Source organism: Ursus maritimus, unplaced genomic scaffold, assembly GCF_017311325.1.
Source record: "Ursus maritimus isolate PB19 unplaced genomic scaffold, ASM1731132v1 scaffold_22, whole genome shotgun sequence".
Classification (NCBI taxonomy): Eukaryota; Metazoa; Chordata; class Mammalia; order Carnivora; family Ursidae; genus Ursus; species Ursus maritimus.
The window spans coordinates 11,742,288-11,765,270 of NW_024424675.1; positions in this window are offsets into that span (position 1 = coordinate 11,742,288).

Genomic DNA, 22,983 nt, shown 5'->3' on the forward strand with positions numbered 1-22,983 from the left:
TCTCTAACGTTCCTAAGATCTAACAGAGGTATACCCTTAGAGTTTCAATTAAAATCAGAACCACCCTATCATCAGTCATGCCAACCATCTGATCGATTAATTGGGGACAGAGGGGAGAAAGAAATTCTACTAAGCCTGTCCATGACTCTTTCTATACTTCTGTTTTTCTTGCTCTGTTTCCGTGTCTAAATATCTCTGGGTCTCGCTATCTTGCTATCTCTCCACATCTCTGTATATCCCCTGGTGAGTGTTTCTCTAACCCCTCCTTCTGTGTACTCCTTCTACCTGACATTGTTTCTTAAACAGAGGCACGTACACATATTCTCACATACACCCCACTTAAGATTTGGAGGCACAAACAGCAACACCAAATCTCCTTTCCTGCCTGCACCCTTAAACACGGCCCTGAAATACGAGTTTTCCGGGAGCCGGTTGAGTCTTGGAAAGCTGGTTCCTACACTCTAAAGATCTGTGTACCTGGGGCCTTTTGTACCCACCCTACCGATTGCTCCATTCTGGGCTCAGATAACAGCCCTATGTCTAATCAGCGGGAATGTAAAGGCCATTGGTTTGAGGATGAGACGTTCAGTATCAAGCCAGCCTTGCAGTTAATTTTTTTCTTTTTTTAATTGTGGTAAGAACACTTTACATGAGATCTACTCTCTTAACAAAATTTTAAATGCACAATATAGCATTATTAATTATAGGCACTGTGTTATACAGCAGATCTCTAGAACATACTCATTTTTACCCACTGGACAGCAACGCTCCATTCCTTGCCCCAGCATCTGGAAATCATCCTATTCTGTTTCCATGAGTTTGACTATTCTAGGTTCTGTATACCAGTGGAATCATGCAATAGTTTTCCTGATGTGACTGGCTTATTTCTCTTAGCAAAACATCCTTGAAGTTCATCTATTTTGTCACATATAGTAGGATTTCCTTTTTTGAAAAAGGCTGAATAATGTTCCATTGTATGCGTATGCCACATTTTCTTAATCCATTCATCCACTAATGGACAGTTAGGTTGTTTCCACATCTTGGCTACTGTGACTAAGACTGTAGTGAACATGGGGATGCAGATATCTCTTCAAGATCCTCGTTCCAATTCTTTTGGAGATATATACCCAGAATCTAAGGACATTAGATTTGAACTCCTGCCTTGTTCCAAAAAGACATCCTGGCCTCTGCCTGGAGCCAGAAGTTGTACGATACCCCTGTTCTACTCAGAGTAGTGCTGCCTTATGCCCTGGTTCCCCAGAACAATGTTCTGGTATACTGCCCAGTTCCTCCAGTTTCTACTGCAATCATTTATTCCATCATTCAATTGATAAAGATTTGTAAAGCATCAACTATATGCTGGAGTCTGGGTTAAGTCAGAGGTGGTATCAGAGCAAAATGGTACCCTTATCCGATCTCTTTCTAGCTGCCAGCTGGTTCAGAAACTCATGTTTTCCTTCCATCCCAGACTCTAGCCCCTGTGATCTATTCTTTCTCTCAACCTCTCCAATCCCACCTCACTTTGACTCGTTTCTCTGCTTCTCCTGATGCAAACCTTGATGAACCCATTTCCCATATACCTCTGTGACCATCTCACCCTCAAATCTGTCTAGTTCTCTGACTCCTCTCCACCTTGCCTGGCCTATCTCTGCTTCAAAAAGACACTGACACCCAAGCAAGACGAAGGGTTAAATTTTCTCAGCCTGATGGTCATTCTGTTCTCTTAGAAAGCACACACTAGTCTTCTTCCTAACTTTAACTATTAATGAGGAAACTCGTCCACCAGGGATGCACTGTGGTTCTCTGTGCTCTATGTTCGGTTTTCTTCACACATTATAACAGAGGCAAGAGCTAAGCTTGGCTGTGAGAAGTGATGCCATCCTTAATCCCCAAAGCCTCCTAAATAATCAGATTCCATGAAAGGCTGGGTAAAGAGTCTCAGAACCCCAGGTACTTGCTTGGCCTCCTGAAGAACACCTCTTCTCGCTGTAAAAAGACAGTAGCTATTAACTTATTGATGTCAAGATTGTGTGTTGGGGGGCGTGGTATTTAAGTGCCATCAACCATTTCCTTGAAAGCTAAAATATTTACTCATCATGTCATTTTATGTCCCTAACGCAGGTCATCAAGAGCCTTGGGATTCACAAAATTTCTTGCACCCAATGCTGTGACATCTGTTTCCAATGAGTCTTTATATAGCCTCATTGTATAGCAAAGGGAAAGGAGTTCCAAATCCCATGGGAAGCTTATCATGAAACCATATCCATAAATTTGTTCACTCTTTCCACCACTTCGCTTTTACCAGAATTCTTGTAAATGTGCTCTCTCTGTCTTACAGTTCATCTATTAAATGAATAAGTAACAAAGGAAAAATGCTGAATTTCAGAGCGCACTGCAGAGACCAAAAGATAAGACGGTTGTAGATAGAAATCACTGGTGCTTGTCACTGCCAAATTCTGGGGTGTGGCTGCCACAGCTATGGGGGTGGGCAGGGTGCCGGAAGGGGTTCCACTCCCTCCCTGGGGTCTTGATCCCCTGGGCAAAAGCTTCCAGCAAAGCAAAGGAATGTAACATGTGCCATTTACCATGTCTGCGCTTAACATTTTATACAGTCCAACTCCAGGCAAATAAATATTTCAGCAAATAGAACTGCCCTGTGATATATGTGAACGTCACTGAATTAAGAAGCCACTAAATTCACTGCAGTCACAGAGAAGTAGGAGGAAAGGACAGGAGAGAATAGGTTGATTTATTCCCTCCTCGGCTCTTCCAAGATCTTTGCTTTCCCCTGTATTCTTTCCTTCTCCCATGCCTGTCCCCAAATGTTTTCCTTGATTGTATCATCATTACTCTTGCTTTCTCGATTCAGACTCCTGAAACAGAAATAAGAGGAACATGAGTGTGAATCTGTACACCCTTTTTTTCCAGAGGGAAACCTGAACCCTGAGCAATAAGCATTTCTCTCCACCTCTCTCTGGCCCCTCCTGCTCCTAGCTGAGGGTTGCAAACACTTCTGGGAATGCGGAAAGCTTTCATTTATTTAAGCAGAGACGGGCAGGGCACAGGGATTAGAAATTGGTAGTAAATTCCACAATTAGGGAGCAGAGCAGCTAAAAGTCCTTCCTCAAAGGGACCTGAGATTCTACTGTGAACAAATTAAATTGCCTGCTGCTTGCATTCTCACCGAGTGACTGGGGACCTATGGTGACAAAAGATCGAGCAAATATATTCAGTCCCGTTCTTGGTTTAAAAAAATATTGAAAAAACTAAGAGTCCAACATTGCATTTTTTTAAAACTGCAATTCCTACCAATGGAGGGGAGGGGGGCTTGACATCTAATACTTTTTCAGAACATGGGGACCTATTCTTTGAGTGACCTACGTTCAGTAAATGCCCACTCTGGCACTTCTGCGAGTGGAAAGTTATAACTCTCCAGCCTCCAAATACCGAAAGCCTTAATTCATCTCCCCAAATCTTCTGCGAGGCTGCATTCTCACCTGGCAGTACTTCCATAAATGATATAAAGTTTGAGAGAGACAGAGAGAGAGAGGGCCAGGAGACACAGAGGTCCACTCAAGGTTTGGATGACAACGGGGCACCAAAGGCTGCTCTCCTTCAAGATGCTCTTCGGACATTTTAATCATCCTGAATTGCCAAGGAGAGCTCAGGCCAAGCAACAAAATTCCTATATTATCAAATGAGGCGATCTTTCATGCAGGAAATTCATAGGCTAAAAGGAAGCCTAGACTGAAATCCAGGCATTTCATTAAGGAATTACATCACCTTTGCCTGGATCACGGCAAAAAACTCTAGCATTGCACCCATCAAGCAAAACTGCCCAAGGGGACCTACTAAAGCCCAAGTCGTTGGACTTGTCAAGGTCACATGATGCACAGACTACTTGGGCCAGCACAAGGCCGGAAGTAGGTCAGTTCATGGTAATGGGTGAGTTTTACATACCCTTTCTAGCGTGAGCCTCCGGGAATAGAAGAGCACATCCCACCATCAGCCTGTCAACAATGAATTTGCAAGGTCACACAGGTGGGATTTTCATATCTGGTTGCCCTTCAGTGACAATCTACTCTGCCCCGTAGAGTATCTATGCACCCCCCAGAATGCAGAAGACCCCCCACTCCTGCCCCGTCAGGAGGCTTATTTACTTACTGAACTTCTTACAAACCACTGCAGGGAAAACAGGAGAACAAAGCAAATTAAGTAAAGGAGCAATTTATACAGCTCTTAAAATCATCATTGTCTGTAATGTAATCCTGACTCTGTCTGTTCTTAGTTGTTCCTCCAGAAGCTTTTCTGACTTCACATTTTGCTTTGTGATTTCAGCATCTAACCTGCATCCCTTCACACACACCATTTGTGGGTGATCAGAGCAGGCATCGTATTTCCCATCTCCCGCAGGACCTGGTCCCAGGTCTAGGGAAAGACCTGAATTCACCATCAGGAGAACGCAATAGGCGGGCGTTGATGTCATGGGCTCCTCTCTCGCTCAAGAGAATAATAGCATTTAGGGGCGTCTGGGTGGCTCAGTCAGTTAAACAGCTGCCTTCGGCTCAAGTCATGATCTCAGGGTCCTGGGACTGAGCCATGCATCAGACTCCCTGCTCGGTGGGGAGCCTGCTTCTCCCTCTGCCTTCCCCCTGCTCATGTTCTCTCTGTCTCTCAAATAAATAAATAAAATCTTTAAATAAAGAAGAAGAATAGCATTTAGGGGACATCCCAGGCTGAATATACTCCTCAAATGGCCTGGAGGCCACACCCTCACATGCCAATAGAGCAAACAACACTCTGGGTTGCTGAGCAATATGTTGTATATAGGTAGAAATGTCTGGGATACTATATACAGGTAAAAATTCACCTTAAATTTTAGGAGTGATCATTGGCAGTCTATTACATTTCACCATGCAAGCCTAAGCCAACATTTCTAAACCATAAAAATAATATGAATTTACACACAGATCTTTCCTATGATCCAGCAATTTCACTCTCAGGTTTCATTCCATAGAAATGAAAACAGAAAACCCCACCAAAAGTCTTGCACAAGAATATTTATTCATACTGGCCAAAACTTGAGAACATTCCAAATACCCATCAGCAAGAGATTTGAGAAAGACTCTAATATATAATCAGACAACAGAATACTACTCAGCAGTATAAAGAAACCACCTTGATTTACACAGCTACACAGATGCGTCTTGAAAACCAAATGTAATACTGGGTCAAAGAAGCTAGCGAAATTCAAGAATAAGCAAAATTGTTCTGTAATGATGGAACGCATAGGAGTGATTGACTGATTGAAGGCAGGGGAAGCTGACTGGAAAGAGGAGGGAGTTTCTAGGGTGCTGAGAATGTTCTGTACCTTGACTGGGACCTATGTTCCATGGATATATACACCCAATGGTCTATGCACTTAATATCCATGCATTTCACTCCTTGCAAACGATATCTCCTTTATAAAAAAAGATTTAATCAGAAACATAATACTGGAATATCTGAAAAGTGTATTCAATAACACCAATGGGTTTTATACACTTGATGTCATCAAGTTCACTTGTGTTAGTAAACAATTAGGTCATCATAAGCTCAGTCGTTCTGAGTGTCCTTGTTACTTCTAGTTAAACAAACATCCCAACATCTTGACAGCACATTCTATAATCAGGAGGATCTGGAGAACCTTAGGTGATACCCTGGGGCCTTTCTACCAGTGCATGCTAACAGAAAACACACCCAGTCAAATCAACTGCAAGGGAGAGAAAAGAGACCAGGGGCTGTGTTGCGGGATCTACCAAATATCTCCATAGCACTGACTGCGTCCGAAATATTCCCCAAACCCACCACCTACAAACTGAGAGAAAGAGCTGGAGTTGGCAGCATTCAATAAATCATTAAATACTATCAGCATCGTTGCATGCTTGGGATGAGCGCTAAACCTTGATAGAAATTTCTCCAATAAATCGGTTGGAGCAAGGTGATTTTGTAATTACCCATAAATAGCACTTCCACCTTTATATCTTAGACAGAAAGCCAGGATTTGAGAGCTGCTGGCAATGAGACGAGCCTCAGATGGCAATGCAGCAAACATGTGATGGAACCAGCCTTAATAATATAAGAGCAAGTCCAGATTTGAAGAAAATCAGCACAACTTAAAAAAGAAGTACTGTCATTGCCAGAGAATATTCTCACATGGCACAAAACAGGATTGATTTTAATGCCTCCATTCTTAGGTCCACCCTGAGAAAAGTAAACACGGAGAAGGAAGGGGACAGAGAAAAATCCAGAGAAGTACATACCCGAGGGACCATACCCTATTGGGTGGATTTTGTGAGCAGGATAACTATTGTGATTTATAGTCCCAATGCAAATGCACTGAATACTTTAATTTATACGTCTTTTTCAGCTCTAATTGCTCGTCAGTTTGAAAAGCGAAATGTTTGTGGGGAGCCTCATTTCCTGCCAATGAGATAATATGGGCTTAAATGTCATAATTGGAGTGAACTGCATGGGTCTTTAACTTCCTGGTCAGGACTCAGCCACTCTCAATATTTTCAGGTAATAGCCAAAAGATGTAGAATCTCAATTAAAAATACTATTTCCCTCCCCATTAGAACTAAAAACAGAATGCTAATCGATGAATGAATTTACTGTTTGCACTCGACTTAAGAATATAGGCTAAGTTATCATGAGGTCAAGTTTCGAGCCCTACCCTATTTATGAAATAAAGTGTGGGAAATTAAGATGCGACCTCTCTTTTTAGAAGGTCCCTGCAGCAGATGGTATTGGTGCCCCAGTAATGGTGACCGGCTGCAAGCAGCTGCCAGCTTCCTGTGTAAGGACATTCTCTTTGTTGGGCTGGTCAGAAGTGCTGGAAAGTTAATACTTCCAGAAAGTGGCCTCAGGAGATGGGGAATGGGTGTGGGTGAATAACTACCCCAGCTTCTCACCACTTAGGTGGGACGAAGCTGACGTATTCTACACTGCCCCCTAGAGGTCCCCAGTGGTATTGAGCCATGATGGCTCAGGGTGTAGTTTGTCAGTAACACATCTTGGGCCTTCATCCCTTTGTGTCTCAGCCCTTCGCTGCCCTGTAGGCACATCCTGGGACCACAACCCACATAACTGACTTGCACTCCAATCCTAGTCTCAGGGTCTGAGGAACCCAAGCTTAGATAACCATAAGCATGATTTTGGTTAGATCCCAGCCTAGCTGCCTAGATCTTGATAAAAGCTCTCAGTGATTCAAGAAAAGTAAAAAACAAACAAACAAACAAAAAAACCTTCCCCACCAACCTGTTGGAAGTATAAACTGCTCCTGGGATAGAACAAAATGGGAGAAATCCAGACGGACCCTCTAACTGCCGACAATGGGGGACTGTCTGGTTGTCTGACATTGAATTCAGAAGGATTAGGGAAATTATTTTCCCTCAGCTATGTGTGCCAAAATAAAATTTCCCTGTCGTGTTAGCCCTGAGCAGGAACAGGGGAATGGCATGCCAGCAGGAAGTCAGCTGTTTACCCCATCTCTCTTGGAGTATTTTTTATTTTTTTTAAATTATTTTCAAAACACTTTCTATTTATTAATTTTAAGTGATCTCAATGCCCCACATGGGGCTCCAACTCAAGACCCCAAGATCAAGAGTCGCACGCTCTACCAACTGAACCAGCCAGGCGCCCCGTTTAGAGTAATTTTTAAGTAGCGTATCTCTGTCAGGATATTTTCTCCCATTTCTGTCCCTATTAGCCAGCCTGTCAAGTCTACATGGCCATTTCATCCATCAGGGTAATCAGTGGATTCCAACCTAAGGCCCTTCATTAGTATTTGGAAGTGTCTGGAACTCTGTGACATCGGTGGAGTTCAGACTGGGAAGAACAACAGCAGAGTGTTGGAGGTGGGTAATGCAGTTCTGACACTTCCTATTAACCTTCGAAAAAAGACATAGCCATTCAAGGCTCTAAGAGACAAGGACAATAGACTGTTCTGGGCAGACTGGAGGAGACCCTGTTCTCATATTCCTCAGGCAAGGCCACGTGTGTGGGAAGGAACCGACTGGGATTCGGAGGCGTAGATGTTGTCCCCACTCAGCAGAAGCAAGCCTGGGACATTGGTAGGTCCACTTGATCCATCGTTGGCCTTGGTTCCTTCCTCTCTGAAATAAGAGGAAGTAAACTAAAGAATTCTTCAGCTCTTTCATTCTACTCTCTAAGAATGATGCTAATTTATTATTTAAGAAAGTGATGTAATTATGAAAAAAAAGGGGGGCGTGATACTCTCCTAGACTTGAATGTGTCTTAACTGATGGATATTGGTTTGGGAAATTATGACTTTTGTATTTCAAAGGCACCCAACCCTAAACGCTTTAAGAAATTCCCACAACAGCCTTGCTGGTGAAATTCAAAACAATGGAAAGACATACAAAAAATGTGATAATCATTATTGAACTTTAGACTCCTGACCTTTTGAAAGGCATTTGTGTCATTTGAAAGACTTTATTTTTATCTAGTCATGTATGTCTGTCTCTTACTGGTCAAATTTATATAGGTATTCCCCTAGAATTTCTGCTAACTTTTCTTCTCCTACATTTGCATAGTTGATAAATTGGGGACTTATTTGTATATGGTAATGAGATATGGATCCAGTTTTATTTTCTTCTACAGATGACTAATGTTCAAAGAAAGCATGTCTTCCTAGTAATTTCCTGAAATCCCACTTTTGCTATATGTCGAGTTCCCATTTGTACATGGTTCTACTTCTCCACTGTTCTGTCCATTGATCTATTTGCCTGCTCTGGTAGCAATAGGTTTTGATGACAGTGGTCATGGTAAGCTGAAAAATGGCCTTCCAAAAATAACCACACTTTAATCCCTGGAACTTGTACATGTTACCTTTTTTGGAAAAAGGGTCTTTGTAAATATGACTCAGTTAAGGATTTTGAAATGAGATTATCCTGGATTATCAGGGTGGGCCTTATATGCTGTCACAGCTGTCCTTATAAGAAGAGACTGAAGTTACCAAGACAGAAGAGGAGAGGGCAGTTCTGTGACCCAGGAGGTAGAGACAGGAATGGGGCAGCCTCAGGTCAAGGACTGCTGGCAGCCACCAGAAGCTAGAAGGGACAAAGAACAGATTTCCAGGATGCCTGAGTGGCTCAGTCAGTTAAGTGACTGCCTTCAGCTCATGTCATGATCCCAAGGTCCTGGGATCGAGTCCCACGCTGAGCTCCTTGCTCAGCAGGGAGCCTGTTTCTCCCTCTGCCTGCCTCTCCCCCTGCATGTGTGCTCTCTTTCTCTCTGACAAATAAATAAATAAAATCTTTAAAAAAAAAAAAAAAAAGAACAGATTCCCCACCCCCATGAGCTTCCAGAGGGAGCAGGGTCCTAATGATACCATGATTTCAGACTTCTGCCTTCCAGAATTGTGAAAGAATAAATTTCTGTTGGTTTTGTGTTTTTTTTTTTTAAGATTGTATTTGTTTATTTTAAACTGAGAGAGAGAGTGTGCAAGTTCATTGGGGGGGGGGTGCACAGAGCAGGAGGGGAGGGAAAGGGGGGGAAGAGGGATAGGGACAAGCAGACCAGACACAAGATTCCATCCCACCAACCGATCCCACCACCAGGAGATCATGACCTGAGCTTAAATTAAGAGTCTGAAGCTTAACTGACTGAGCCACCAAGCGCCCCCTTAGATTTCTGTTGTTTTTTGTTTTGTTTTGTTTTTTAAAGATTTTATTTATTTATTTATTTGACAGAGAGAGAGAGAGAGAGAGAGAGAGCCAGTGAGAGAGGGAACACAAGCAGGGGGAGTGGGAGAGGAAGAAGCAGGCTCCCAGCAGAGCAGGGAGCCCGATGTGGGGCTTGATCCCAGGACCCTGGGATCACACCCTGAGCCAAAGGCAGACACTTAATGACTGAGCCACCCAGGCACCCCTAGATTTCTGTTGTTTTAACCCACCAAGTGTCCGGTAGTTTCTTACAGCACCCACAGGAAACTAATGTAGTACCTTTTTGCATTTTTAATAAATGCTAAGTCCCTAGTCATTACTCCTTCTCAAAATTTGTCTTGGCTTTCTTAATCATTTAGTCTTCCAGTGGAGTTTAATTATTTTGACCAGATCCAATTCAGACTGAAATCACATTAAATTTGTATACATTAAACTGGGATGAATTGGTATTTTTATGATATTCATCCTCCCATCCAGAAATATATTTTCCTCATTTTTTTTGCCTTGTTTTATATCCTTGAGTAAGATTTTATAGTCTTTTCCACCTAACCTATATTTTTCTCATTTTATTAAATATTTTCTTTTTTGGTCAGTATTATGAATAATAATATTTTCCTATTTCTAACTTATTTCAGTTAGCTATTGATTGGGTATATTTATCCAATCCCTCTCAACACCAGTGTCCCTGTTCTCTTAATGATGTTAGTAGTTATTTTAGTTGGGGTCACTTGAATTTTGCAAGGATACAATAACTGAGTCTTCTTCTCTGCTGTATGTATGCTGATATTTTTACTTACTAGTTTTATTGCATCAATTAGCACTTGTCAAACATTGTTCAATTTTAATAGTAATAGAAGGTCTCCCTAATTTTTCCATATTTTGATGGAATTAACTTCAGGGTTTTACCATTTATTTTCATGTTTCTGTTAAGTAAGTAGTCCTTACCATGCCTACTTCTTTCCTTCTATTCAAATTTTACTTAGAATTTTGAAGAGGAATGGATGCTAGACTTTATAAAGTACTCCTTTAGTCTCTAATGGTATAATCATATAGCGTTCCCTGTCTTCAATTTATTGAGGCAAAAAACTAGGTGATATGTTTCAAAATTTGAAATCTCCTTGAATCCTTTGAATAAATATTATTTGGGTGTGGCATTAATATTCTACTATTTGACTGAAATCTCTTTACTAACACTTTACTTCAGAAAATCTGTGTCTATATCCGTGAGTAAATTGATAAAGAGCTTTATTTCGTATATGAAACTTAACAGATTTTGGTCTTAAGAGTATATACATTTAATAAGATGAGTTGTCCCACTTCTGCCATTTCCAGCAGTTTCGAGTCACTTAAATTACAGAGAAATTTTCATATTTTTAAAAGGTTACATTTGATTATAAAACTACCGGGGCCTAGTGATTTCTTTAAATGGTAGATACTTGATTATTTTACCATCAATTTACTGGCTTTTGGTCTCACCAGATATTTTAATTCTTGTCGAGCCCATTTTATGCAATTATAGTTTTTCAGGTAATAACATTTGTTACAATATATTTATGTATAAAATTGATGTATATGTATAATATTTATGTGTAATGTATGTGTAATACATTATTTATGAATAATATTCTCCGATACATTTTTAAATCTCTCACAGATCAGAGGTTTCTCTCCTTCCTCAGGCTACGGAATGCAGATTTCTGCCTTTTTTTCTCACCAATCACGCTTGCCAGTCTCTCTTAGTCATCTTTGCAGTGAAATTGCTTTTTGTTTGATGTTTCCTTTCTGTAATTTTTTTTCTAATTCTATTTTTTTTAAATAAATCAATTGCATCTGTTCTGCTCATTTATTTCGGTTCACTTTATTTGTCCTTCAGATTTCTTAATTTGAAAATGAAGTTCACTTACTGATCGTCCTTTGTAAAGAACAAAAGAAATAAAGACCTATTTATGCATAATAGAGCTTTAACTACACCCCATAGTTTTTTCTTTTGTACAAAGTGTTCCTTTTTATACTATTTTCCAAATACCTCAAATAGTGTGCAATTTCAGTTTAATTTCCTTATCGATCCTGTAATTATTTAGAAGAATACTTTTAACTTCCATCTAGTTAATGTGCTTTCTGGCCTTTTTATTAATGATTTCTGGCTTACTCCTGTCGAATCAGTGAATATGGTCTATAAAGTGTCTATTTAGGATATTTCATTAAGATTTTTCTCTGTGGCTAAATACATGATCAATACTACTGGTTGCTCCATCAAAATAGGGAGGAAAGTATACTTTTTATAGATCACAAAGAAATAGGCCTATATTCACGGTTTCTCGTGTCCATATCCTCACTTAATGATTATATTCTTCAACACATTGTTTCTCACTTTTCATTTATTTGATATTTGGAACGCAGAAAGCTGCTTACCAACAGCTGCTTTCTAATTGTACTTTGTCCCAGTTTCCTTACATTTCTAGTCTGTTTTGCTTTCGTTCTGTATTTGGCAGATGTGATGTTTGGTGCATAAATTTTTACAACTATCGTATCTCCTTTGCTGAATAAAACTTTTACCATTATCCATCCCTCTCCTTTTCCCTATTGGATGCTTTGTCCTTGCATTTCATTTTGTTAAACATTAAGAGTCTCCCATTGGCTTCATTTCGAGTTGATTTCCTGGCATATTTTTGGTAAACCCTTTATCATCCGTATTTTATTATCACTTGCTTTTATGTGTAATCGTTCTAGAAACCATGTAGTTGATTATTTTCGATTTGTACAATCTGATCATCTCTCTACTCTGAATGGGAATTTAGCGGATTTAAATTTACTTTATTAAGTTTATTTAATAGTGTATTTGCCCAGATTATTTTATGTTTGCTCTCTGTTGTGTTGTTTTCCTTTTCCCTAGAATTTTACATGTATAAAAGCAGGGGCCATTGCTGTCTTGTCCTTCTGTGTTTCGCATATTTTCCTATCTTGAGACCCATGTCGTGAATCAATTCTTATTTGCTAGACTGTGTCCTTGAATATGTCCCTCAAGGTTCCTGAAGTTTCATTTTCTAGGAATACTCCCTCTACACTACTCTCTGGGCTTGGCAACTCTGAAAACAGATGCCTATTGCTGGCCCTGGCATAGATATCTTAGCTGGGTATAGGATCATACTACCCTAGTTTTCTCTAAATTGCTTATAAATGAGAAGTTCAGTGCTGAGCTTCCCAGGTGCAATGCCAACCCTTTCCCCACACAAGGCCCCGTTAACAACCCAGCCTACTGGGGGTTCTCCTCTAGGTCGGCAAGCTCGGAAAGTACCTCCAAAGGCCGCAAGTATACGAGTGCATCTCCTCTCCAAGACTTCTGCTGAGTGGGCCTCCCTAGGTAGCAGCAAAACCTACAGACTTCAATCTAGACCTCCAGAACAGGCCAGCCTCTTCTGCTTAGGTTCCTGGACTCTCCTTCCCACTGGCTCCCTGGAAAGTTCTGGACTGTGTGTAGCCTCAGATGTTTCCTTCTGGTCCTCAGACTATTTTGTTTCTACATAGAGGAAGCCAAAGGGGTGGCGGTACAGAGAGGAATTCTGATACAGGCCCCAGGGTACCATTGGGCCCATATACTGCATATTTGTATGACTTTTATATGCATTTTCTCATTTTATCCTCACAACAACCTTCAAAATAGAGAGGGGGACTATAACCGCATTTTACAGAGGAGGGCACAGAGGCTCATGAAGTGGTTGGTTTATCCAAGTTCACATAGCTAGTGAGTCATCAGGACAGAACAGAACAAGGGTTCAAGCGCTCTGACACCCACTCCAGTAATTCCATTACCCTAGTGGCTTTCCAAAAGTGCAGTTTGCTTTACTCAGCTCCAAAACCGATCAAATGCAATATAGCAGCAGGAGGAAAAATCTCTTATCCTGTTATCTTAGCAGCAAAAAAGCAGATGGAATTCTCAGATATTCAATAGTGTTTCCTCTTTTTAGCCCACAATATAGTTTTCCTTTATATTCTGTATTTCTACTCAGACAGGTGTTCAGTCCTGCACACAGACATGTGAGGGGTTTGAGAGCCCTCGTGATTCTCCTTGAATCATGGCAGACTTCTTCCAGATCAAAGAGAATTGTGGAAAATTATCTCCTGCATCACTGATAATTATCATTAATAAAATGTATCTCAAAAGTTGTGTTTTTTTATAAGAACCACAAGGAAGGGGAACACTGCAGCACAGAGAGAAAGGACATCCTCCCACTATGTGAATTTGTAGCACAAACATTGGATGTATGTTGCAAATGGGGTACATTCCCCTCATGTCAGAGGAAGTCTAATATTTTATAAAGCCAGGCTTCTGCTACTGATGCAGAAGTTGAAGAAAAGTGGATCTGAACTGGTGGGTTGGCTTGGCGCTTCCCAAAGTTAAGGGCGAGTCAGGATCGCCGGGGGGCTTGCTGAATGGAACACAGATTCCTGGACCCCATCTCTAGAGATCCTGATTCAGCAGATCTGGGGCAGCTGGAGATTCGGCATTTCTACGAAATCCTCAGGTGGACTCTTTCAAGGCCCTTTCTGTTCTTTTACGGTCCCTCTCTCTCCCATCTCCAGGCCCTGAAATCTTTCTAGTGTCTAATAGCCCTGTGCAATTCCTGGCTGAAGTGAGAAGAACTGCTGAAGGTAGCACTGTTTTCCAGAGTGTTTGCATTTTCCTAGGATGTACTAGGATACCAAAAAAGCCCAAAAATGAATACAAAAGATCCTGGAGAAACATATGCGTAAATGGGGAGTCTATCTGCTCCGCGCCACGCAGACTGCTGGGGGAAGGTAACTGCACACCTGATAGGCCGTTCAAGCTGAGCCTCATTTGTTTCAGAGGGGGAGAAGCAAGGGAGGATGGAGAGAGCTTTAATTCGTTTTCCTTTAAGTTGCATCCTCTTGGAAGTAAGCGCTCACATGCTGCCAGCTTTAGAACTGTGCATATTTCATAAAGCAGAAAAGAAACTGTCTTAAGGTGGGAACGGGGGTAAGGGTTGCAGAAGGGAAGTAGAAAAGTACACAGGTATGAAAGAACGCTCAATGTGTTTTCCTTGAAATGCCCAAATCCAAAAAGACTCCACAGAGATGTGTAAGACCTTCACAGGTGATCTCTTGTTTTGTAGAGGGAAGGTTCTGGAATAGTTGAGATGTGTGGTAATGATAGTGCTGCCTCTGTCCAAAAATAATCAAAAGTGTAACAACCCTGAGGGGTCAGGCCTCGGCTTTATTTTTTCGCTGGCAGAGATAATCAAGCCATAAGGGTAAAAAGCGCGGGATATCTGGCTGCCATCAGTTACATTCAGCAGACCCAGAGAAAGACCACAGGACTGCCCACTTACCTTGGGAATGTACCTGCATGTAGTTTTGAATGTCAAGCGCTCTCAACAAAGGTCATGGGTCAGAGATCTTGGAAATGTCCGGCCTGCTTTGTTCAAAGTTAGTAGTCAAACTTTCCTCTTGGTCAATTTCCCTCTCAAATTCTGTTTCTAATAGCAAAATTCCTAGGTCATACCATATCATAATAATTCAGCTATATTTTCCACTCACCCACCGATTTCTAAATTCTTTGAAGGTAGCAGGTGTGTCTGACTCAGTTCTTTGCTCCTAGTCTATAGAAACCACAGAGGGGTGAATTAACCCTTCATGTTGTGGTTCCACTGGGTTGAGACAGTATCCACATGTGAGGTTATCTCTCATGAAAGCAACTGAGAAGGAACCAGAATAAGAGAATGGAAACTTATTGTATCACTAACCATCACCTTTTGGGTGCCTGCCACGTGCCAGCCAATTTGCACGCATCAGCTCGTGCAGTTTTGATGATGCGTGAAGCAAAAGTGATACTGCCATGCTATGGATGTGGAAACTGAGTCTCAGAAATACTACTTGTCTGTCGTCTGGGGTGACGCAGCTAGGAAATAGAAGACCTGGGATTTGCCAACAGAACTCTCCAGGTCCAGGCTTTTACTCTATTTACTCTGCTGTCCTCCCCTCTTGGTCCATGAGGGTGTAAGGCCCCGGGGAAACCAGTAGAAAAGCACTTCAGGGATGTCCTTTGGTGCTTAACAGTTTGTTTTTGTTTTTGTTTTAAGATTTTATTTATTTGAGAGAGAGAGCAGCAGAAGAGAGCATGAGAGAGGAGAAGGGGCAAGGGGAGAAGGTAGAGGGAGGGGGAGGGGGAATGGGGGAAAGGTGGAGGGGAAAGGAGAACTTTCCACTGAGCAGGGAGCCCAACATGGGGCGCGATCCCAGGACCTTGGGATCATGGCCTGAGCCAAAGGCAGCTGCTTAACCGACTGAGCCACCCAGGCACCCCTGGTGCTTAACAGTCTTAATGACATGTCTGTAATTAACAGCAAAGTTAGCCAACAGCATAGAGCAAGTTGCCCCTTCCTTAAACGGAACCTGTGTATCCTAGCATCTTAGCCTTTATTCAACCCACATGTAACAAGTACCTTTTCTGAACCAGACACCAGACCAGGAACTGCAGAAACCACTCCACCAAAGAAACACTCATTTTCCACTTTCAGAAATTCCCAGTTATCAGCAAAAAACTCATAGGCAACTGATAAGCACTGAATGGCATTTTTAAGTACAATAACGTATAAAGCAAGAGTCCAGCTTACAGAACAACTGGGCTGCTCATTTTAAAACAGAAAATGGCACACGCTACAAACCAGATTTCTCAAGTAATAGTAACAGGCGGTCAATAAGCTCTGGGCAAGCCAGCAGGAGTCATTCCGGTCCACCTGCATTCCCAACCAGCACATTTTCTGGCTCAACCTCACAATGGTCATGTAGGCGAAGCCCTCTGAGAAGGCAATGATTTCTGCTCTTGGTCAGTTTTAATTCTCTAAATCTTTGTGCAATTTACTTCTCTTGATGGAAGATCTGATTGAATTAGATAGCCCTATGGTGCTCACAGATGGCAGATTCCTACAATCTATGAATCTTCGAGAGTATTCCCGCAGTGTTGGCCAGACACACAAAGGGGTTAAATTAGGAACAGACCACTCATTGTAAGAGCTAATTCTGTTTCTTCCTCGGGAACAAGGGTGGGGGGCAGTGGTGTGCTGGAGCCAGCTCATAGCAGCCCAGGAGAGCCAATTGTGAAATTTTCAATAATTCTGCGAGCTGGTGGTTAAACAGCCATTATTTAAAATTTAATTATATAAACTCAAAGTTAAATAAATAATAACAACAAATACAAAAATAACAAATACTTAAAGCTCATCACTCTCTAATTCTTTTACTATCATCACACACTTGAGGCTGTTTGCAGCCATTATGTCTAAGTGGTGGGAATACTTTCCAGCTCTGTGCTCCTGGACATCGGCTTGGCAACTTGAAATTGACCATGGTGTGAGAATTTATACCGTGATATTCAGGAAATGTTACAAATCAAGGCCTTTTTCATCCCAGAGAATCAGTTTTTAAGCATTTACCATCACAGCACCAGGGAAGAGGCTTTTCTCCTAGAGAATTGCAAGCAGTATAACTTTAACCACAAGCCCAAAGCAAACACAGTCACAGATACAGCTGTGAAAAAAAGCCAGCAGGGAAGACAGATGCAGACAAGACAACGTGAGGGTGACAATAACGCCAGTGGCTTAGGATAGAACTCAGGGCAACCTTCTCAACCATGCTGCCCAGCCTGGCCTGCGGTCCCCACAAAGGGGTAGGAACTCCATCCTCGGAGCTTTCTAAGATTTCCAAAAACATATCACCCAGAACAGGCTGACAGCAGCCCCTCAACACTTGCTGCTAGTAGAGAAGTCCAGACAGAAACAAACCAGATTGTCCATGAACCAGAAATAATCCAGACACAGACGCAGTAAGAGCAAAATCTCTGTCATCTCAGGGAGGCTAGCATCACTGTGGGAGCTAAGAAAGGGGGGTCTGGGGGCTGCAGTCCATGAGATGAAGTTGAATTTTTAGGATTACATGTTTTTATTCAGTTGACAATTAGGAAGCACTTTGGGTTTTAGGATTTTGAGGGCATAGTCCTTCATGCAGTGTTGTCTGCTAGACCTTTCTGCGGAGATGAAAAGATTCTAACCACCCACATGGCCCTGAACAGCAGCCAGCTTGGAGCACCGTGGAATGTGACTAATAAAACTCAGGTACTGCATTCTAAATTGTGCTTAATTTCAATTACTATAAATTTAAATTTACGAGACCGTGTGTGGCTAGTGGCTATTATATTGGACAATGCAACTCCAGTGCTTTGAAGCTTGGAAACAGCATTCAGTCAGGGCGAATGTAAGTGATAGAGTCCAGATGCTAATTAATAGAACAAAGTGTAGTTTCTTGGTGTGGCTAAGCTTATTATGTTCAGCTCATTCGCTACACATCCATGACTATGGATTCCCGAAGGGTCCACCCTGAGTAGGAAATTTCTGTTAGACTTTGGAAAAATCCAGTCTCATCCACATAAGCATGCCACCTCCATCAGCATCCGAGGAAATGGCCAGGCACTGGGGTGGATTCATCTCTCCTAGCTCATGTCCCTACTTTCATCACCCTTCGGATGCCATGTAGTCCCATTCTGAGTCCCTCTTGACCAAGGCAGGCAGAAAATCCCATGTCTGGCTTGTCAAATCACAGGGTCCTCCAGATACTTACAGAGCTATGGCCGCCATCTGATCCCTGCCATGTTTACACTCACTGTGGGGCCAAGTGCTACCTAAGTCCCTTGGCTTCCCATCTCTGCTGGTTCTGGAGCTCTGAGCAGCAGCCTGCACTTGACGGCCATGATAATGCCTCACGCTCGGCTTCTGGCAGGGTCGTCTAGCAAACTGTACAAGTCCCTGGGGAATTGCAGCAGCTTGTGTGCCCCTCAGCAGACTCAAACTCCTTAGGTTCAGAGGCCACCCCAATACCACTTGTGTTTAGCATGCCCATTTTCTCAAGGTCAAATTAAACTTTGGGTTACCCTTCTGAAAAGAGAGGAAGGCAGCCCCCTGAGATGCCTTCTTGGCCAATGTGACCGAATTGAGAGAGAACAGAGAGAGAAACCTATGCTTATCCCGGGGGGACTTCCATGCTACTTTCCAAAGTAACTCAGTGTTTGAGGCTAAATGGAGCTTTATTTCCCTTTCTTTAAAAAGATTTTATTTATTTTATTTTAGAGAGAGAGAAAAAGCAGGTGGAGGAGCAGAGGGGGAGAGACACAAAGGGGGAAAGAATCCCAAGCAGACTCCATGCTAAGCACAGAGCCCAATGCAGGGCTCAATCTCATGACCCCAAGATCATGACCTGAGCCGAAACCTAGAGTTGGACTTCTAATCAGCTGAGCCACCCAGGTGCCCTGGAGTTTTATTTCTAATAAGGCATAATAACTGGGCTTCCAGAATAAAGAAGGCTATATTTATTTTACTTCAGTTATTAAATGAGAGTTTACAATTTTGATTGGTTTGGAATTTCTTAAGAGCTGGTATTTTTGTGTTCTTGTTTTTTTTCTCTGTAGTCACATTTATGAAGGTATAAATTACATACAATAAAATAACCCTTTTTGGCATACAATTCTATGACTATTGACAAACAACATACAATCCTGTAACTACCACCACAATCAAAATATAGAACAGTTCCATCATAACAAAAAATCCCCTCATGTCCTTTGTGGTCAATCCCTCCACCTACCCCCAAGCAACCATTGATCTGTTTTCTGTTCCTATGGTTCTGCCTTTCCCAGAATGTCATATAAATGGAATCATACAGTAGCTAGCCTTTTCAGTTTCATGTCTTTCACTTAGAATGATGCATCTAGGAGTGAAATGTTCTATTTCACCTTTTCACAGTCTAGCCAACAGTTGCAGGGCCCTGTGACAAGTGCTGTACCAACATGTGTTCAGGAACAACAGAGACACTCGCCAACCTTGCCAAGAGCTCATAGAAGTCTTCTCAGATAAAGAAATATTTGACTGAGGTCAAAAAAGAAGCCAGAAGGGGTAGGGTAGGGGGGTTAGGAGGAAGGTCAAAAGGTACAAATGTCCAGTTGTAAATAAGCACTAGGGGGGCGCCTGGGTGGCACAGCGGTTAAGCGTCTGCCTTCGGCTCAGGGCGTGATCGCAGCGTTATGGGATCGAGCCCCACATCAGGCTCCTCTGCTATGAGCCTGCTTCTTCCTCTCCCACTCCCCCTGCTTGTGTTCCCTCTCTTGCTGGCTGTCTCTATCTCTGTCGAATAAATAAATAAAATCTTTAAAAAAAATTTTTTTTCAAAAAAAAAGTAAATAAGCACTAGGGATATAACAGACAATAGGATGCCTATAGCTAACACCGCCGTCTCATACATAGTTACGTTACACAGAGAGTAAACCCTAAGGGTTCTCATCACGTAGAGAATTTTTTTTCCTTTTGCCTTTTTTTCTTACTTTTCTTTTCATTGTATCCGTATGAGAAGATGGATGTTAACTGAACCAATGGTGGTAATCAGTTCACAACATACATAAATTAAACCATGATTGTACACCTTAAACTTATACAATGATGTATGTCAGTTATTTCTCAATAAAAACTATGAGGAAGAAGAAGAAGGAGAAGAAGGAGAAGAGAAGAAGGAGAAGAAGGAGAAGAAGGAGAAGAAGAAGAAGAAGAAGAAGAAGAAGAAGAAGAAGAAGAAGAAGAAGAAGAAGAAGAAGAAGGAGAAGGAGAAGGAGAAGAAGAAGAAGAAGGAGAAGAAGGAGAAGGAGAGAAAGGAGGAGGGGGAGGAGGGAAGGGAGGAGGGGGAAGAGGGAAGGGAGGAGGGGGAGGAGGGAAAGGAGAAGGTGGATGGCAAACATCAACTGCTAAGGTAAAGAAAGAACCTGACAGGTGGAGGAACCAAGGCACAAAGATGAGGAGACGTTAGAACAAGCTTCCTATAAAGAAACACTACTAATTACTAAGAGCCCCATACTTTGGCCTAGAGACTGAGGCAAACAGGAATCTGCAGGTCCAAGACTCTAGTAAAATGCATGCCTCTAAGTAGCCAGGATTCCAACTTCATTCCCACATAGGGCTCTCCATTTGCTCCAACCATATTGAGGAGGCAGAAATCTCAAACAGGAAATCCACCCACTGAACAAATACATTCTATAGCAAATCTCACCCTGGACTGAGGGTGTGGAGAGGGGCAAGGGGCTGGGGAGGAGTTCTGAACTCCAGCTCTAAACTTTTCCCTGACAGGTAAACTGGAGAAAATCACTTATAACTTAATGGAGTTGTATGTCCATTATCTTTCCCATAGAAATGTGAACAGGACAACACTGGGGGAAAAAATAATCTGCTGTGTTTTGGTCGAGTGTTTCTAGATTTGGTGGTAGCAGATCAATGAACTCGGTGGCCAACCAACTGCTTTATCTTGGACAAGTCTCTTGACTTTTCTATCTTCTTTTTCTTCTTTTCTGTTACCGACAAGAAAAAGAAAGGAAAAGAATGAGTTTGAATCAGACCATTTCATAAATTCTTTCCAGGTCTTCTATTTTATGATTTTGCAAGTTGACGTCAAAACCATTGCACTTAGGGGAACTTGCAGCACGCTCAGAAATGTGGCTGGAATAAAGGCCCCATTCATGGTACCAGGGTTCAGTGAGCACAATGAGGCTTTTTGTTGGGGGGTGGGTGGAAGAGGAGAGAGAATCTGGGAGGTCTGGTGTTCACTCTCTCCACTACAGATCCCCAGTGAGTCATTAAAATTGTGGTAGCAACGGTGAGAGTACAAAGAGAAGAGACAGCACCCATCAACTCTAATAATCTTGGACCTCCACTGGGGCCATCGAAAGAGGTTCCGTAGGTCACTGTACCTGGCCAAACTCTTAGTCCTTGTTACAAGTCAAACTCAGACACCTCCATCCACTTCTCGTCCGTTCAAATATTGTTCTAGTCTGTTTACCCGCGTTTACTATTGAAAACACTATTATAAATGAGGCTAGTATCATGTGTCACAGGCAGAAGAACATTCTCCAGTTTTCCACTTTCACCATCATCCTTCTGCTACATCTCCTTCCTCTCTCATTTCTGCTTTGTGTCTACACCCTGCCCTATAGACACACCACTGCCAGGAGCAATTCCAGGTGCCCTCTCTCCCCTCTGGGGGCTGGGACAGGGCCTCTTCCCAGACCCCTTTGCACCTGTGTGGGACCCTGATGTATCAGGACTCTAGGAGGGTGGAAGTTGTGGTCCTAGCATGAGCCACAGGTTTCTGGAATGTCAGGGCCAGAGGGGTCCCCAAGGAAACGAAGCACACACACACACACACACACAGAGTCCTGGAAATATAATTTTTAAAAAAATCTTCTCCCGATCCAGAAATCCTCTCCACAAAGTCAGTAGAGAAAGAAAGCAGTTCTACTGCTGGATAAGCGTGAAACCTGACTGGGACGCACGTCACAGGCAGCCCGCTAAGAGACCACAGAGATGGAAGGAAATCACCCGCACCGTTTACATAGGCAAGCAGAGACAACCAGTTTATGGGCACGTTGTCAAGCTAAACAAGAATGAGTCGTTTTCAAGACAAACAATAACGAGTCCTCAGGTGAGAGGGCCGGGCAGCACTATCGGTCACACAGAGTTCATCTAACTCTGCCTGCTAAGTGAGGCGACCAGCGATGTCAGCTAATTGACTTTAGCCAGAGGAACAAACACTAACTCCTATCTCTATGACAGGAGGTAATTTTACAACTTGAAACGAGGTGCCCACCAGGTTAGGCTCCTACCTCCCACAGAGACTTGGGGTGGGGGTGCTGTCCACATTTCAAGGAGGTGGCTCCCAGGTCCTTAAGAAAGACACTCCTGGGTCATAAAGCTGACAAAAGGCTTATTTGGTTTCTGGAGGTAAATGTTCTGGCATTTTCTAAGGTAAATGTCTGACAAAAAGGAGGAGAAGGGGAGTCTCTTCTCTTATTTTCAACAGGGGGAATTAAGCCTCTTATTCTTAATTCATCTTTATACTTACACTGCACTTACCATGCACACACACACACACACACACACACACTGACACACAGCCCTTATTTGAATCATCAATAATCCTGAACTGAGACAACCCGAAGTCATTCTGGGTGAGGACTTTATCAGCAGCAATAAGTCAGGGTCAAGGCCATATTGCAAACCCAGCTCGTCTATCGCCTGGGCTCCTAGCAGTGTTAAGAGTTAGAGCAGTGACCCCCACCCTAGCCACACATTGGAAGAATGCCAAGCTTGGGCCCCACCCCAGATCAATTAAATCTGCATCTCAGGAGATGGGCCCTGACCACCAGTATGGT